General features: G+C 33.3%; 1 protein-coding gene across 2 annotated transcripts in view; it reads left to right on the plus strand.

Annotated features, from left to right (window-relative positions):
- Nucleotides 1-15180, plus strand: part of LOC141455998 (agrin) — a 53986-nt gene that overhangs the window by 15721 nt on the left and 23085 nt on the right. The window lies entirely within an intron of this gene.

A 15180-nucleotide genomic window follows, 5' to 3' on the forward strand; every position in this document is an offset into this window, starting at 1 on the left:
GCGTAAACAGAAAAATAGTTAGAATGAAGGAAAGCAAACATGATAATATGTGACTTCCTTCCTGCCAGTGGATCTGCTGCCTGTGTCCAACAATAGCTGGAAGACCAGCCTTCTGAAAGCCAAGGGCAGGAAAGGTTTGCAACAAACTGTGGAGTAATGCGATTAACTTGGGATTCTCTGACGAGTAGCTAGCTCCTGAATTCATCAAATTGATATAAATCAATGTAATTAGCATCCTGAGCCAAATATTGAAAATTGACCAACTTTTCACTGTTAGAAAAATAGTTCAAGATCTAGAGGATTATCAATAAATTTATTAAGAGGAATTGTTCTGGGAGTTAGTTTCAGCTAAATAGTTTAGGCTGCACTAAGATAATAGCACATCTTTGTATGATTAGGACCAATATAAACTTATATTTCTAAAATGCTTTTTAATCTTGAAATAAAAAAGCGTTAGAGTAAGTTTTCTGTAATTTTTATCCTTGGAATATATTTTTCCTCACCAATAAAAACTCAGTAGATGAATTAAAGAAGTTAAATAATGCATTGTTGCCATTCTTAATCAACAAGAAAGAATTAGGTGAGCGCCGTCCTGATGGAGAGAAGTACGATTAAATAACGAGACTATTGCTGTAAAACATTTTATTTTAAATTTATACATATTTAGTTATTATCACCTTCAATATACACCCCACCCCTATCCTTACAACGCTCCATGCGAATTTACCATTGTTCGAAACAGTGCTGGAAGTCCTTTTTCTGTGAGTTCCTGCATGACGAGTGCCGCTTTTTCTTACACAGCTTCAACGGACTGCTGAAATCGTGTTCCTTTTAATGGAGATTTGACTTTGGCGAACAGATAAAAGTCACATGGGGCCAGGTCAGGCGAATAAGGCGGATAGCCTAAAACTGGGATGTTGTACGAGTACTTGGCTAGAAACGTCTTGACTTGATATTGCAGTGTGGGCTGGCTCGTTGTCTTGATGGAGAACCCATGACTTGTTCTTCCACAAATCGGGTCGTTTTTTTCCTTACTCTTTCACGGAGTTGAGCCTTGCACCCCACGGTAGTAATGTTGATTAATTTTATAATCGATATTTTCATCCGTTTTGGAGGTGGAAGGGCGACCCGGGCGGCCATCATCACCGACGTCTTCTCGGCCATCTTGGAAACGCTTGAATCACTCAAAAACTCGCGCAGGTGATTAACATTCATCGCCATAAACTTCTTTTAATAAAAGATAAGTTTCAGTAGCGGTTTTACCAAGTTTCAAGTGAAATTTTACGACAATTCGTTGCTCTACTGCGTGTGTAGAATCATGTTTTCGGGAAAACGAAAATATCACCTCTTACACAAACGACGGTTCTGGTCAGACAGATTTCTCTACAAACACGTGAGACGCTGCAATCGAAAGAGAATATTTCCTATTTTTAGTGCAAGATGTAGAATAGTTTTCAAGAAACTGGATGGCATCCTTTTATCTTTTACATTATTGGGTGAACTGACAAGATTTCATCTTCATTTGATTTAGCGGTAGATAAATACTAGTATTTTTAGGAAGTATTGAAGTATTTGGGACATGGAAGTGAACTTACACCAATTCAATCAGTTTGGAGGGCTAAAAATGTTACACAGTCACATCATTCTTTCAAAAGATATAAATTTAGATTCTTAAAGTAGTAAACAAGCCAATTATATAAAGAGGGAGTAATACCTGACTTTAGTCCATGCTCAACATATTGGTGTTGAATTTTCAAAGGAAAAAATTCTTTTAATATTCTGGCAAAAAACGATGACGTGTGCAGACTAAAAAAGTACCTAATTATTAGCCATGATTACAGCCTTTGTTTTGCACATTAAAGATAGAAAACTGAAGCTATAAAGGTAACAAAAATCTACGTAAAAACTTAGTTAAAGAAATATGCGGAAAAAAGCGAGGATGTTATCTCTCATACAGACATTTCGGTGGATGTTGTAAATGATGAAGTCACATCTGTATGATAAGAAACAAAGTAACTATTCCTAAAAACGAATTGAGGAATTACTACTAAAGCATGCACGTACAAAAAAAAGTTAAAAATTTTAAACGCTTGTAAATTGATGTATTGACTTCATCCTTGAAGAATAATAGTTATGAGGTCATACTTCAGCTTTGATTTTCTCCTTAAAAAAAAAGAGTAAAATAAACCTCAGTAAGTTTTAATTGGGTAATAAATGAACAAGGTCTTACTGAAGTGTGTGAGATTTTCAGCTTGCAATTCAATAGTGGTTTGTTTCCATACTCATCTAAATTATTTCTCAAAATGCAAACTACTTGGTCTCTGAGATAATTAAGTATAGTATAATGAAGAGAAACCACTGTTTTTGTTTTTTCAAAAACTAGAATTACGCTAATCTTTATGTTTTGGATGAGCGAACTGGCAATTTCTCAGTACAAGAAGTTTGCATCTGTTGGGATGGTCAGCCTGCGTTGATGGCTGAATTTTGGTGTTAGTGATGATGTAAAAGACTGGAAGAGCCATGTTCTGGACTAGGTACCAGATCGTATGGGAATTTTGGGTAAGAAGGAAACAGGCCTGGCTAAATCGGTAGCTTTAATCCTCCCTTAGGGTTCAGATCAAGCTGCTTATGCAGATCTATAATGTTTCTTATTGTACTTTCGATATAAATTAAATTTATAAAACAGAAAGTGATGATATAATCTTTATGGTCAAAAATTTAGCAAAGGAATATAGGCCCTAGGGGCTAGAAATCAATTTCGACAAGTCAGAATATATGGTAGTGGGAGGCTCAAGCAACAAGAAAGATCTTCAACTTCCAGATGGATCCACAATTAGGAATGTAAAAAGCATTAAATATCTGGGGTCTATATTTGAGAAGGATGGCTTCTCAGATACAAGATATAGAATCCCGAATTAAAAGTGGACGAAAAGCCATAAGAATGTTGAATTCCGTATTGTGGAATCCACACATAACAGTTGGAGAGAAAAAGCAAATTTATACGTCCATTGTGGAGAGTATATTGCTGTATGGAAGCGAGACTTGGACTCTCACGAAAAAACAAATGCAAAAACTTAGAGCTGTCGAAATGGACTTCTGGAGAAGGTCGGCGCGATGCTCAAGAGCACAACGGGTGAAGTCAGAAGAAATAAGAAGACTCATGGACAACGACATAATAGTCCGGATATACCAAAGAGGTCTAACTTGGTAAGGCCATTTACAGAGAATGGGAGATGACGGATGGCCCGAAAGATGTTTAAGGTGACAGCCACCCTTAAATAGAACCAGAGGCCGACCGAGGCGGGACTGGCAGCAGTGCATCCAGGAGGTTATGGCCGGCTGGGGACTGCGGGACAGTGATTGCTAGGATAGAGAAGTTTGGAGAGATAAGATCCGTGCAGGCAATCTTCGGGAGACGCCTGAGTAAATAATAAAACAGAAATTAGGAGTCATTTCCTTGTCTAAACGTCTTGCAGGATAATGGCTACGTAAAGAAATTTTAGTGTCACAAACTAGTAAACTTCCGAGTGGGTTAGTCGAACAGGAAGATGGTAATCATCCTACTTCATCAACATATTTAGAATTCATTTCAGTCTTAATTTCTCCTAGCCAAGAATAGTGTATTAAAAACAGGGTAGTAAACAACTGAGAGAATTTAAAGGAGAAATTAATTAGATTACTAGGGGAATGGACACAAGTGTTTATTTTTAAAAAACAAACTGCTTCTTTGGTGTTCACATAAAGACATCTCTTATGTAAAACAAACTTCTAAGTTGGTACAGCTCAAAAGATATTTATTTAAATAACTTTGTCAAATAATATATGTAATTAGTGGAAAGAAAACATCTCTCACAACTAATGGACTGTTTGTTTTTGTAAGAGAGCGAACCGAACTACAAATTGACTCTGCTCTGTGTATGCATATTTAGAAAAGATAAGTTTACATTAGATAATTGGACAGCTTGAAAAGGAGCCATCACAAACCTTATAATTACGGCCAACTGTTTTAAATTGGACTTAATTTTAGAAAAAAGATCCTCTTTTATCTTGAAGACATTCTTGCCGCAGCTGAATGTAGTTAGTTCAACTTCTCTCTTAATTACTGTACATAATATCTAGTACAGAAACAAGATGAAGCGGTAGATAGGCGCATTAACTTGATAACAACTTGCCGACTAGCCCTTTATATCATTAAACTTCTGTAAATTATGAAATTATGTGGCAATTAAAAACTTTCCAATCTCTCTCTTTAAGGAAATGCACTTCCGTTGGTTTATGTGAGTTCACATCTTTGGTATTCAGAACTTTTACCACCAAACCATAAATATTTTTTCAAAAAAATTAATATGTAACAAAATCTTTCAATTAAGTGCCAATTTCATCATGTTTTTGAACTGATCTCTTTTATTCTGATTTTTAATTACACTACAATATTTCGATAGCTTAAACAATCAACCACAATTTTAGGGCTTCTCAATTTTACTTTGACAATCTTACATCCAACGAATATCTACTAGTATGGTTGAAAGGCAGACGGTTTAATAAGGGACTTTAATTAAATAACATTTTGTACTTTGAACGTTAATAGACCATTTTTTAGGTTATAGACTGTGAATGAGTGAGTCCCTATTTTAAAAGAAAATGAGTCGTTGTGATGAGTTCTTTACAAATAATGACTAGGTAATTTTTGAGATTTATAAAAAAAAATCTAGTCTTCAAGATTATTTTTTTTTGTTTTTGACAGTCGCGTTATTGATTGATGTAAATGTAATTTATTCAATAAAGTTATGAGATAAACCTTTCTAAAAGTAAAGATAAATTAAAAAAAGTGCAGATTTTGTTAAGAAAACTATTTTATTTCGAATATTTGACGAAATTTAATGGAAATCTGTGATGAAATGTTATCAATGTAGTTATGGCGAATCTAATTTGGTCAAGTTTAGGATTATTTTTAAACTCGTGATGGTCCAAAACGTTTTTTTTTTTTAAAAAAAAAAGTAAATAAGGAATATGAGATGAAAAGTATGGCTGTTTATTTAACTGTTGAATTAAAGTTGTTCTTACTGAGTTCTTAAAAATAGTTGTTCTTACTAATAATGCGAACTTAGTACAATTATCTTATAAGAAATTTCAACTGAAACAGCAGTTCTCCTGCAACAAGTGAACGATGTAGCAACGGAAGCTGCTATTTTCAGCCAGTGTTATCTCTCAAACAGTATTTATTTACTACTCCATCGCCGAGGAAATAGTGCGGCCAGCTCTACTTTATTCAACAAGTGGGGTTGTCAGGAAGAGAAAAAAGGGTCATTCTTGTGTCGGTTACCACAATTACCACGCTGTGTAATCCTAGCTGAACGTTAAATATCCACCCTCGGCTCCTGGCTGAAGGCGGACTCCATGTTTTCAGACGAATTTTAGCACCCTAATTAGGTATTTTTTGTGGCCAATTTCTATCCTAGTTGTTGCAATCTGACATTTTCTATAAGTTATTATTTCCCACAGAGACGTTAACTTTCAGAACGATAGTATCTGGATGTGTAATCTTCATAGTGGTAGCACAGAAGAATGGATTCGGTGGTCCAAGTGTCGTGCGATTTCTCTGCTCCAAGTATACCAACAATTTTACTTCTTTCGAAGTTAATGTTGCCTTCTGGCATTTCTTGATATACAGTGAAAATTCAATTTTACACTTACTCATGATATCGTTGAATGTAAAAAAGATAACAACTTTACAAAAACTAAATATTTTTTTGATCAAAATGACATTTGTACTGTAAATACCTTCATTATTATTGTAGTTATCTTTCGTTTCTTTAGTTTTTACTAATTTACATATGTTGTTGTAACTGCATTGTGAAAGTTTGTCCTTAATGATGCTGTAATTATTTTAGCGCTTTCTTATGGATCAAGTAGTCAGCAATTTCTGGTTGCCAGAACGAGAATGCTTTTTAATAAAGAAAACATATTAATTTATAACGTGTTCATTACATACGAGATTAATGTCTTGCTATCGGCAATGAAAGTATAGCTAAGCAAATGAGTTGAAATTTGTGAGCCTCAGGCCAAGTTAACAGCTAGGAAATCTTATTAAAAAACAAATTATCATTTAAATAAATGCAAATTTTTCTTGCTCTTCACCATTTTTGTTTTCACCAAACCTGTATAGATAGCGCCTAGATTTAAAATTAGGCCAATCGATTAGTCAAACAGTTCCTAAAATGTTTAATTAGAATCGGCCAGATAATTTAATTCATAAATCTGCTATAGTTTTTTTTTTAACTTTCTACGAAACAGTCGAACAAGAATTTTGTGAAGATAGCTAATATTTCCGGAAGTACTCTTTGATACGTAAATCTTCATTAAACCACTGCAGACCATCCGGGTTCTAGTATAGAAATATATCCAAATTAATCTCTGCCAATTTTACTCTCTTATAATTAGGGAACGGATTCGTATGTATTTACATATTTTTTTCTAGGCAATTTACAGACGTTTTTCAACTAGAAGTATTCATACTGACACTTTTTAAGCCGTTTGAGTCTACTTTTATTTCACATATTTCCACATATTTGGATGTTATCGCATATTTATACATATTTGATTAAAATAAATAAATATTTCTACATATTTAATCAAAATATGTACATATTTTTCATTTTGGGCATATTTTCATAATTGGGAGATGGTTGACAGGAACTGTGAACCACAGACTGTAGGGCTGTGAATCACAGTAGGTCCAATGGTTATTGTAATTTACGAGTATACAGAATGCTGCTAAACAGTGACGGGCACTTGATAGTTCTTTGAAGTTGTCTGACGTTGTCTGTTCTTTCAGCTCGTTCGTTGAAGTGTCCAATTCATTTCGTTCGGTCACTTAGTGTATTCTTTTTTGGGTGAAATGCCACGAACATCGGCCTCAAACAAACAACTGGTTGCTAAATAACTTCGCGAGTTTCCAGCAGAACTTTTTCGAAGTGAGACATTTTGTACTGCACAGCTTGTGACAAGCGCGTTTCTTGCACTCAATGTTCCCAAGTCACCCAACATATTGCCACCGGATCGCACATAGAGAATAAAAACAGAAAGAAAGAGAGGACGTCCTATCAAGCCTTCCTTACATCTCCATCAAGTAAGTCTACTCTGAGTACAGATCTGTGTCGGGCTTTGGTTAGAGCAGATATCCCTTTCTACAAACTTAAAAATCCTCATTTCAAAGGATTCTTAGAGACCTATATTGGGAAAAAATGCCTGACGAGAGCGCTCTGAGGAAAAACTACCTGGAAGATATCTATAAAGATACACTAACCAAAATTCGAGAACATATCAAAGATGGACCGATTTGGGTGTCAATTGATGAAACCACTGACGTTGAGGGCAGGTATATTGCCAATGCAGTTATTGGAAAACTTGATAGTGATGCTGATGTGGATTCAAAGCCATTCCTTTTGAACTGTGAGGTTCTCGAAAAATGCAATCATTCCACCATTTCACGATTTTCATTTAAAAAAATGTCCATTTTACTTAAATATTCCAGAAAATATTTTAAGAAAATCACATATTTTCCATATAATTGACGAAAATAAATGCATATTTTAATTAAATATTTGGCATTTTTAAATACATAAAAATCCGTTCCTTACTTATAATTAACAAACTGCTGCAGACTTACTCTTATATTGTGCCTCAATTTCACTGACCATTCCTGGGACGATGCTCCATTTTATGGAATTGAAATAATTTATTATCTAACAGTGTCCTTTATTATTCTCCTGGGAACAAAAATAAGTTTAATAACAAAACAATCAATCGAATGAACCATTTTAATGATAGATGTTTCAGTTTTAAAAAAAATGTTTAAGAATAATTTGATTAAAGTCACTTTAGGTAAGTGCCATTTTAATATAATGTAAGTTCAAGAATCACACCATCTAATTTCTTTACAATTAGATAACCTATCTCCTCACGAAGAAGGCTGCATAATAGAATTGTTACTGCAACTTTCCGTACATCTCAATCTCTAATTTAGTAGTTGCATTTTGTATTAGCATTGTTAGTTAAACAGTTAAAAACAAGCCTCAGACATAATGTAGACGAAATGGAATACAGATCGGACATTTCCCTCTCCATGTACGGACATTAGCCTCATGTACACTCTATTTGAACTATTTATTCTATTTTCTAGACGTGAGAAGAATTTAACGATAAATTAAAGCCATTCCCAGCCTGTGTACCGTTATCTGTTGGAACGTTCTACAACTATCTTTTCATTTATTTTCTAACACTACTTGTTATGTCCAGTTGATTCATTAAAATAATAATTTATTAAGATAATAAATAAGATTATTATTAGAATATTAAATTTTAAATAACAATTTATTATTAATATTTTATTAGATTCAATCTGTTGATGGATGGTCCACACTTTACTCAGTTATCAGCTATACTTTAGTTTTTGTGTGTATAGATCCATAAGTTGTGAAGATATTGAGGGTTAAATTTCTTTTGGCTATGGCAAACTCTGAAATTGCACCTTCTATATTTATATACGTACATACCTTTGTATCCCTTTGTAAACAACATATTAGAATAAAATTTTGTTCTCTTTTACACTGTACTTTACACAGTAATAAGCTATAGTTTTTTTTGCTTTTAGATACATCAATTGAGAAGATATTGAAAATTGAAAATTTTTAGGGGTCAAAACATACTCGGAAATTGCGCCTGCTATAAAACTCCCTTTGTAAACAACATATTAGTATGAATCTCTGCTCTCTTATACACCATACTTTTCTCAGTTATAAGCTATAGTTACTTTGTGAACAAATCCATAAATTGAGAAAATATTGAGCATTGAAATTTGTTTGGGTCATGGTTTGCTGTAAAATTGGGCTCCCAATATCTCTCTTTGTAAACAACATATTAGTAATAATAATAATAATAATAATAATAATAATGTGTGTTTATTTAATATTAAATAACGATACAAAATCATAAAGAACAGAAAACTAAGAAAACCACACAATGCATGGACATTATGTCCGTCTGCAGAGGTTGACCTCACTTACAAAAATTATACATTATTATAGATATTTTTCATAAACTACTACATAAACAAAAAAGATTCTTTGTAACAGAAAATTAAAATAATTGCAAAAATAATATAAACAAATTTAAATTGATTAATGAAATCCGCTAAATTCTATTAAAAACCTTCTTATAAAAAAATAAAATTAAAAATTATAATTAGAAATCAAAAACTGTCTGTAATTAGCTGCTTCCAAGTGGTACCAATAAAGACGCTTAAAACTATTATTCTGCCCATTCAGATAACTAATTATTTCTGTTTTTGTCAGCGTTTTCTTATTGAACCACCGGATTCTAAATTCTTTAAGAACTGGACATTCAGCCACATAATGCAATAAATCCTCAACTACATTGAGATTGCACATTGAACAGAGGTGACTCTCGATTGTACGACCCACTCTGTAGTTTAAATTTATTAGCTGCCCTCTCAACCTCATCATAGCTTGCATAAAGTGTAACTTGTTAGTATCTTTAATGTAATGATTTTCACCCAAATCTATAGTTAACTCCTTATACAAACAATGAAAAGTCGAATCCGCAGCTTTAGCCATCAAATTTCTTTTAAATGACTGTTTTATTTTCTCAACTAAAAGTTCAAATTGATGCTCTCCTCCACTGTCATATTTTATTAATTCCATATCCTGCCTTTCACAAATATCATTAAATTCTTTAAACCAAAATATTTTTTCTCTTATAATTTGTTCCGCTAAAATCATTGGTAATCGTGTATTTGGTAAAGTAAGCACTTTCCGGATGTAGCGATAATGTAAGCTCAGTGTAAAAACGAATATAGGTGTCAAACCCGACTCCAAATATATAACATAACTGGGCGTGTTCTTTGGTAACAGAAACAATCTTTTAATGAAAAAAGTATTTAAACTTTCTATTTTATCACTCCACAGGAACCCCCAAGTCTGCGCGGCGTAACTAACTATGGCTCTAGCTACTGCATTAAACATTTCAAATTTAACTGAAATCGGTATACCATTTTTATTGAATACATTACTGTAATTCGCCATAATACTTGCTTTAGCCGCACGAAGTCGATCTTCAAAGTGGTGTCGGAAAGCTAATTGTGGAGTTAACCAAACACCCAAATATTTATATTGTTTGACTACTTCTATTTCCGTTCTGTTAAAATACCACTTCTCATTCCTGGCTAATTTCCCTCCTCGTCTGAAAACCATAACCTTCGACTTATCAAGATTAACCGACAAATTCCAAGTTTACAACATATTAGTATGAAACTTTGTTCTCTTAAACACTACACTTTTCTCAGTTATAAGCTATAATTACATTGTGTTCAAATCCTTAAATTGAGAAGATATTAAGAGTTGAAATTTTTTTGAGTCATGGTTTGCTGTAAAACATATGATATTTTGTTCTCCTATCTTTATTTAATAAGACTTCTTTTAGTAATGTAATTAATTTTTTCAAAATTTGTTTTGTTAAATGGCAAGAATGTATTACCTTTTTTAAAGAGGAAGTATAAAATAAGAGGGGAAAGTAGTAATGCCTGTTTTTCTTTTTGGCGGTTAGTAACTCTTACATTTCTCATAAAGATGTATGAAGTATTGTAAATAGAAAATCAAAGCCGAGTATTAATCCTACTACCACGCCAGCTAGCAGCTAAACAACCTTGTTGCATATTTGTTTAATATCCTCATATCCTTGGAATGAAATTAAGGTAAATAAATAAACCGATTTTAAAAAGAAGCCAGTAAAATGAACATCTAAACGTATGTGATGATAGTGAAGACTTTTTATTGGTTTGCTATAACCAAGTGTGTATTTAGTATTGCCAGTATGCAGTATTGTAACAAACTGTGTTACCTCTTAGTAACTTCACTACTTTAACGTATTCACTAGTACTGCGTAAAATATAATTGAAAGTTGCAATTTATTGACCAGTTTAGCTCAATAATTGGCCCATTAAGATTGCTAGAAGGAAAAAACCGGATTTTCTTCTTAACAGGACAGATTTTGGAACTTTCTAGATAACAACTGTCAGCTTTCACCTAAATTATGTTTCAGTGTGTTGGTATAATTCCACTAATTGTTTTGGGGTGAAGAGAACTAAATAAATCTTTGCATCTAATGTGGAAGAAAATTTGATGCAGAACATCATTGGTACAATGAGGAAGTCGTTTGATAGAACACAACGAACCTTTTTCTCTGTAACCTCCAAAATGGTTTAAACAAGATAATAATACGTAAAAATCGAAATTGCTCCGCTTAAAACGCGTAAAACTGAAATCTAGATGTAGTGATCGATTTAAGCAGTTTAAGAAAGCCGACAAGTATAAAATTACCGCGGTTAACAATACACTTTCCAAACCGAATTCTGCAAGATTGTCTTATTATCTTCCTAAGAAATGCTTGAGATAATGTTGAAGCACCGAACAGAGTGCCTAATGAGAGGGAAAGGTATTGTAAAGCAATCTTCTTTATTTCCGTTGAGAATAATCCGGTAAAGGATCAGACAAAGGACATTATACTGCGCTTTCATGTTGCGAAAAGCATTCTTTTTTATATACAGGGTGTTCATTTTAAGACGGCTCAAATGCAATTCATTCTTAAACGGTTGATCTGTGCGAAAAATGGTAAGAGGAAAAATTTATTGCCCGTCACCTCTAGTTTCAGAATATGTGACTTGATTTTAGATTTCTGCCCGCATACGCGGCTGACGCGCGACCAAAAGTGAGGGTTTGCAGTTGACCCCCATTTTCATATACACGGTTTTAAAGAGTATAAAAAGTAATGAAAGAAACCGGAAACCCCAATTCGATATCTTCAAAATTAAAGGTGCTAGGCCATTTCAAATTCTGGTACTTATTAATCATATTTCAATTTTTTAACTTGTAACCAAAGAGAAAGGAGAGCACGCGATAGGTCATTTTTATGTATTTTTTCATAAAACTGTGTTTCTTTAAAACTGTATATATGAAAATGGGGGTCAACTGCAAACCCTCACTTTTGGTCGCGCGTCAGCCGCGTATGCGGGTAGCAATCTAAAATCAAGTCACATATTCTGAAACTAGAGGTGACGGGCAACAAATTTTTCCTCTACCATTTTTTGCTCAGATCAACCGTTTAAGCATGGAATGCATTTGAGCCGTCTTAAAATGAACACCCTGTATAATAAATTCTTCATAAAGTAGTTTGCTTTAGACTTAGACCATAAAAAGTAATATACAAAAGTGAATTGTAGCTTATTGCTCTATTAATATCACCTCAATCTGCGAACTTGATTGCACATCAGACGACCAAGCAGAAGTACCTAACGCATGTAGAAAAAGACTGGCCATTGTGCCCCGTGAATCCCTCATCACCTAGGAGCGTTTCTACTTTATCTTACAACCATCTGTTAAGACTTGCAACTTCTTCATTAATTACACTTAATTATAAAAAGGGTCTATTAACTTAAATGTGAGTTAGTTGGTATAGATTTATTTTCTTTCAAAAAAAGGACTTTAATTATCACCTAGCAGATAATTCAGACAATATAAAATGGTGATAATTTTGTATAAAGAAAACCAGGTCATTGACCTACAGTAATTTACACGCTGAGTTACCTTGCCAAGAAACAAAATAAAGAAAAATGCATTGTGATCATCATGAATCGAAGGAACTAGTACAGAATGTCCAAGAATGTGTTTTTTTTTTGTCAACAATGACTGTTTAACCAATGATAATTACAATATTTGACGAAAAAGGTAATTTTATTGGTGAACTAGAGCTGAACAAACGTCTTTCTTGGCATTCGAGACTGCTGAGAATGAAACTGCAATAACCAAATACTCAATACGTCAACAATTATCTTAGTTCTTGGCATAAGCATACTATTTAAAAATATTGAGTGCATTTTACTGTCTCTTTTTTAAAACGTAGTCGCTGTTGAGTGATTACAATTGAAGTGTCTGATCAAGCTAGTACAGTCACAGAGTAAATGTGTCACAGAACAGATAGTTCTAAAGAACTTTTTGAGGTTTTAGGTGGTTATGAACAGTAAATGAACTTACATTACTAAAAACAACCTATTTAATTGTATCTTTATTTAAAATATTACGAAAATGCCAATTATCGTTTATAAAAAATTGCATGTATTTAGAAAATTTTACCTATTACACAGGATGATCCATTTAAAACGCACCAATCGCTAATAAACTTTTAGGAAAGCAGAAATCAGGAAAAACCCATTAAATAAACTATATGTTTTTTTTGGTCTAGTTTTCAAATTTTCCACCCCCATGCTGTATCTCCATTTTTGGCGGAGTTACGGCCAAAAACCTGATTGGGGTTTTTAAGGGCCACTGGTTTAGACAATGATTATGAAAACTACATAAAAAACTGTGAAAATAGACGTTGACCCCGTTTCGATATCCCTAATATTTTTCGAGATAATTGAGATCAAAGTTACAATTTTATCTACTCGTGAACGGTTTTCAATATTAATTTTCTAACAGAAATACACGTTTTGGGAGGTCCTTTGACTGCAAAAAATATTATTTGTGACGCAAAGTAAAAAAATAATAATAATTGAAGATTTTAAAACATGTAGTGTAATGTAATGGTTGTGGGAGAAACAGGATAAATTTGTTTTATCATCTAATAAAAGCAAGCATCACATCATGTTAATGTATCCCGCATGCAAGACTTCTTGACCTATGATTATGGTAAGATTATCTTACAAGGGTGCTGGTCTAATGGTCAAGAGCGTCGCTTTGTAAGTGAAAGATCCCTAGTTAGAATCCCGCGTTTGCAAGTCATTCTTATCTATATAATATATATTATATTATATAAAAATGAATGTGTGTCTGTCTGTCTGTACTCGATAGATTCAAAAATTACTTTATAAATCATACCTAATACTTTTTTTTAATAAAATGTAGTCCTACGCGAGATTCAAACTGGGGATCTCCCACTTACAAAGCCACGTTCTTCACCATTAGACCAACATCCTGGCAAGATATTCTTACCGTAATCATAGATCAACAAATAATGATTGGAAATATATCAGTTTACCAATCATAGACAAATAAGTTTACAGAGTTGAGAAACACGTCTACAATAATTTAACGGCCACCATCAATGTCCAGTGTGGGCCCGTTATTACCATGGGAAGGTAACAAAAATTGGGTCATTGGCAAATCACCAAACAAGGTGGATCTGCAATGGGTACATTGTTTGTGGTCTGAGCTAGAAAATAAAATGAAACAAAAGAATCCTATTTTCTTGGCGAACTAGAGGTTTTATTCATTTATAGGAATTCTTTCGCACAAGAATCCATAAAAATTAGAACTGTTACTGATATAATTTTTGTATTTTTTGTAGCCATGACTCTTACAAATAATCACTTCTAACCACTTAACGATTGTAGGAAGAGAAGTTTATTGCAAAAATTACTAGCGCGACTTCCTTTTGGGGTATTTCTTATCCATAAAACACTAATTTACCGTTCGCCTACTCGTGTTATATTTGTGGCGAAAACATTAGGCTAGTTCTTCTAGAATCTTAACTTGAAAAAATGATAAGTTCATTAGCATTATTTGAAACATAAATCAGAATTAGAGGATGAAAGAAGAAAAGTAAAAAACAAAACTTCAGAGGGTCTATAAGCGTGCCACTCGTCAAGTAGTAATAGTATTTTGCTAAATGACAGTTTACAGTTAAAAAAACATCAATACGGGTTCTCTAGAAATATCAACTCTCATTTCCTGAATGGTTCAAATAAAAATGATTGTGCTTCTGTAATAACAGTTGAAAATAAATCGTTGGAATCGCATTTCGAATAACTGATTTAACTTTGGACTTGGAATTGGTATTAATTTTTAGATTAACCAATTTCTGATATAAGTTGAGTTCCTGATAAGTGTAATTAGTTAATGTCTCCAATCGGAGATTCCAAATTTGGGTCCAGTTCCTTGCTGGAAAGGAAAATCCCTTGGATTTTTTTTAGCCCTAGGAACCATTGACAGCTTAAACAGTTCGGTTGTAGTCACTGTGCCTGTACCAAGCTCTTGGGTGTTGATGTTGGTTATATTATAATATAATACATATATTTTTTAATTATGTACCTAATTTAAAAGTAATATA

The sequence above is a fragment of the Rhodnius prolixus genome, unplaced genomic scaffold, assembly GCF_049639745.1.
Source record: "Rhodnius prolixus isolate KJV_2025 unplaced genomic scaffold, Rpr scaffold_4, whole genome shotgun sequence".
NCBI classification, from domain to species: domain Eukaryota; kingdom Metazoa; phylum Arthropoda; class Insecta; order Hemiptera; family Reduviidae; genus Rhodnius; species Rhodnius prolixus.